This window comes from Oncorhynchus keta, unplaced genomic scaffold (assembly GCF_023373465.1).
Source record: "Oncorhynchus keta strain PuntledgeMale-10-30-2019 unplaced genomic scaffold, Oket_V2 Un_contig_8458_pilon_pilon, whole genome shotgun sequence".
NCBI classification, from domain to species: domain Eukaryota; kingdom Metazoa; phylum Chordata; class Actinopteri; order Salmoniformes; family Salmonidae; genus Oncorhynchus; species Oncorhynchus keta.
In genome coordinates this window covers 1-4,947 of record NW_026290066.1, presented here as the reverse complement: position 1 = coordinate 4,947, position 4,947 = coordinate 1, and the positions used below count along the sequence as shown (strand labels likewise).

The window sequence follows — 4,947 nt, the reverse complement described above, 5'->3', positions numbered from 1 at the left end:
TCATTAAAGAAACAACACACAATAGTTTTCTATCTTATAATTATATATTCCTACAAATATGATGTAGCCTATCTGCTTCAGTTAAATACTAAATAGTTCAACAGAAATATTGTAAAGTAATGCTTGTGTGATGTATGAACTCCTTTTCATGAATCGGAACAGTCCCATAAGGTAAAAGCATTGGAGTTAACACTAGTCGCAAATTTCTCCTTTAAGCCAATTTCAGCACGGATTCCACTAGCTATCAACGTGTCCTCACTCAACAAGCCAACATGTGGTGTTGTTCCGGTCTTCATTTGAGTTTGGTAGGATTTGAACTGACGTTAAAGTGAATGAAAAAAGTTTAGTCGCTGTCCACGTGCCTGGTGCTGAATTCAAGCGTTGCTGAATTATCAATGGGGATGTTTCAGAACGCGACAACGCAATAGGCTTACATCTCAATCTTACTCCAATATATTTACTGTGAAATGAGAAATCAGAAAATTAATAATAAAGTACCTATATGTCCATGTCAAGTTCTTATTTTTAAACGGATTTCATTTAAAAACTCAACATTGTCCTCCATTCAGTGACTCTAAATCAGGGTAAGAAAATACGCTTAACCTACTGTCATGTCAGAATTACTATGGGCGAATACAACAACCAGACTTCCATAAAGACGAATAACAATTGCAGTGCCTGTTAAACATATGAATCAGGATGCCATAGACAAACTGTTTAAGCTTCTACCTAAATGATACTACTATCGAAATGTTTTTGTTGAACCTACATGGTGATGTAAAAAGACAAATCGAAAGATTTTGAGAATTGGTGTAGAGATCACAGCGATACACCAGCCTGCTAAGAAATCCGGAAAAAATTAAGCCTACACAGTACTAAATTTAAATAGGAAACCGAATGAAGTCTATAGGTTATTTTGTTTGAATGTGTACTTCAAACTGTGAAAAACGAAGTGTTAATTTAAACCAAAAAATAACATCCAACATCAGAACCTTGAGTATTTTTCCGATTACAGATCCACGGTTCACCTGCTCTGGTATAGAATAGCTCACGTTTCCTTTGCTGGATGTGTAATGAAGACAAGGCAAAAAGAAAGACGAAAAGCTCTTTCAAAAAACGTACGGCCTTTGTAGACCATCTTCAATGTCTAATAGCAATTAAGGCCAATTGCCCACAATCAATAGCCAAACGGAAGAAAGATTACAATGTCTAACCGCTGTTCAGTGAGAAATGGTAATGCGACCCGCTGTATGGAGCCTACTCCCCGTAGTAGGTGGAGGTATATAGTTAACTGTACTTAGCTGGTGGAAAGCGACATCATGAGTCTATCAGAAAAACAGCATGCTCGTAGGCTAATATTGTTTTCCATGTGTCCTTCTTAGAGTGTATCATATTCTCCAGACGCAGACGACTTTACTAAAACATGAAAGATATAGGCTTCAAATCAGTGGTAACCTCATCGTGACATGATCATGAGAATACATGGATGAGGTACGCTATTAGGAGAAACGTACACAATATGCCTAAATAGTCACACAATAAGCCATTAGTAGACTAGTTGCAGCATGTATTTTTCCTGGATAATAAAATATATCAACCATCATGAAAACTGTCGATTTCACTGTCGATGTTTCGTTAGTCATCAAAATAACGCTAATTCTTTTCGCATTCTATCTTGAGTTTTCGACCGTTAGACTTCAGTAAACCAAAACAGTCACCTCGGTGTCCACTGGTCTGGTGCTGAAATATATGACTCCTGAAAACGGTAATTTATATTCACGTTTCAAAGACATTGGGCAAAACACTTCCCAGGTCACTAAAAAGAATGTATTATAAAATGCCTGGATTCCTTTCTCAAAGTAGTCTAAACCATGTTTTCCTATCTCCATCAAGCTTTGTTGTCAACGCCATTAGAACATCTGTGAAGAAAACATCACAGGCATGCTCAACTAAAAGCAACCGAAACTGCATTGCTTGTTATATTTATAGGAAACCAAAGCACAAACAAACAAGGAGCAAACTGCTTCCATCAAATCAAACCCGAAGTGAATTACTCCTCACAGACAAGAGAAGAAACAGCGAGCACCTTTAAAACTCAACCAATCAAACGAAACAATGAGTGGATCAATTCCACATTGTACCCTATTAAGATGTTATCATCTAAAACGAGTATAGACCTACTGTTTCTATAGGATGGCATAAACCATGAAGGCCCAGCATGTATTTTCATCAAGCATAACCCATTCTCCCACAACGAAACAGCTCACATACAAACCGTGGTATCTCAGATGAGTGAAGGCTTACCTCATTCGCCTCTCCTGCAGTGTTGAGCGTGGTGATACTCCCTTCTAATAATGTATCTGGACATCTTGTTAGTGTCTGATCAGCAGGCAGCGTGCTGTCATTGTAAGATCTGACAAACTTGAAGTCACTGGTGCGTGAGCCCGTTGTCAGGTATGCGTCATAATTGTAAGAACTGCGCAGAGTTCCAGCTCCATCCACCTCTGCATAGTTGGGAGGGAGATACGCGCTGGGAATGGCGACTGCTCCATCAAACAACATTCTAGGCTTTCTACTGCGGCAGAACCTCACGGCCAGGATGAGAATAATGAATGTCAGGAAAAAGGTGGAGACAGACCAGACCAATTATCAAATAGGAAGTTAGTTTGGAACTATCCTCATAAGTCATGTCTTTCAGTTCTGGAACTTCAGCCAAGTTGTCTGATATGAGTAAATATACATCACAGGTTGTAGAGAGAGAGGGCTGTCCGTTATCGTTCACTGATATAACAAGGTTTTGCTTCATACGGTCAGATTCAGAAATGTCCCGCTGTGCGGTGATCTCTCCACTGTGGAGAGCAATAGTGAAAAGTCCCGGATCAGTTGATTTCACGATCTGATATGAAAGCCACGCGTTCTGTCCAGAGTCAGCATCCACAGCTATCACCTTGGAAACCAGGGACCCCGCCAGAGCAGCTTTGGGGACCATCTCAGTCATCAAGGAGTTCCCTGCTGGAGCAGGGTATAATATCTGGGGAGAGTTATCATTCTCATCTGTTATGAAGACACTCACAGTCACGTTACTGCTGAGTGGAGGAGAACCATTGTCTCTGGCTACAACGTGGACCTTGAAGCTCCTAAACTGCTCATAATCAAATGCTTTTACAGTATGGATCACCCCGTGTCTCCATTAATGGATAAAAATGAGGACACCGGAACACCGTTGACATCGCTGGGCAATAGAGAATAGACCACCGTGCCGTTCTGTCTCCAGTCTGGGTCTCTGGCAGTAACAGAACACATAGAGGAGCCAGGCTTGTTATTTTCAGTCACATAGGCGTTGTAGTATTGTTCTTCAAACACAGGTGGATTGTCATTCACGTCTGACACAGATAAATGAATAGTCTTTGAGGAGGATAAAGGCGGAGTCCCCTCGTCGGTGGCAGTGATAGTTATGTTATAATCTGATATTATCTCACGGTCGAGTTCACTCGTTGTTACCAGAGAATAATAGTTTTTGATTGAGGGATTTAATTTGAATGGAACATTTTGTTGAATGGAGCATCGGACCTGTCTATTCCCCCCAGAGTCTTTATCCTGTACGTTAATGATGCCCACCTCTGTTCCAGGTAACACATTCTCGGGAATTGGATTGGTCAGGGTTTTTATTAATATCACTGGTGCGTTATCGTTTACGTCAGTAATATCTATCAGTACTTTTGTGTATGACACCAAACCTGCACCATCTTTGGCGAGGACACGCAACTCATAAATGGGCTGCTCCTCATAATCTATCGGTCCAGACAGATGTATAACCCCAGTTTTACTATCGAGTTTAAACAAATTCATCAACTCATCAGAAATTCGACCTAGATCATATGTTACCTCGCCATTTGCTCCCTCGTCGACATCAGTTGCGCGGACTTTAGCTACTTCGGTACCCAACGGAGAATTTTCTAGTACACTGACCTTATACAGGTCCTGGCTAAATACTGGAATATTGTCGTTAGCATCCAACACAGTGACGTGTATAACTACAGTACCAGATCTCTGTGGAGTCCCACCATCAACAGCAGTAAGTAACAACGTCATCTCCTGCTCTTGTTCTCGGTCCAGCTCTTTCTCTAACACTAACTCACCGTATTTTCCCCCATCTCGATTAGTATGAACATTCAAGACAAAATGGTCATTCCTTTGTAAAGAGTAGCTTTGAACTGCATTCTGTCCTATATCTGCATCGTGGGCCTCATTAATGGGGAAACGTTCACCTCTATCAGCTGATTCCGTTATTTCCAATTTGATAACACCATCTGCAAACTGTGGTGAATTATCGTTCACATCCTGAATCTGAAGAGATATGCGATGCAATTCTAAAGGACTTTCAAGAACCATTTCATATTTGAGCCCACATGAAATCCTCGGACCGCAAAGCTGTTCCCTATCAATTCTTTCAGCGACAACAAGATCTCCCGAATTCAGGTTAATGTCACAGAAGTGTTTAGTTCCATCCTCTTCTAAACGAGCTTTTCGAGCCGACAGTCTCTTAATATCCAACCCAAGATCCTTGGCTATATTTCCGACCACAGATCCGCGTTTCATCTCCTCTGGAATAGAATAGGTCATATCGCCATTGCTGATGCGTATCGGGGATAGAACAAAAGCCAGAAGGAGGACAAAAGCTGAAACTGTAAATCCAATGTAGCCCATTTTCGATGTACAAACGAAAATATTCCAATTACAAGGTGAAAAATATAATTATGCAATGTAGGCTACTACAAATATTGGCTAAGATAAATTACCCAACTGAAGAAATTAGGTCCTTTGTCCGACTGCTCCTCAGTGATAATGGCGCCATAGAGTGTACCCGCCCTTTGAGTAATCTATTAGCGGGTTGAGAAGTGTTGGCTGCCCAACTTTTCTTAGCTGGTGAACAGCGACATCCTGAGT

General features: G+C 41.0%; 1 pseudogene; it reads right to left on the bottom strand.

The window, feature by feature from the left end:
• Positions 1 to 2,304: 2,304 nt before the first annotated feature.
• On the bottom strand, positions 2,305 to 4,833 carry LOC127926839 (protocadherin beta-16-like; annotated as a pseudogene).
• Between the last annotated feature and the right edge of the window lie 114 nt (positions 4,834 to 4,947).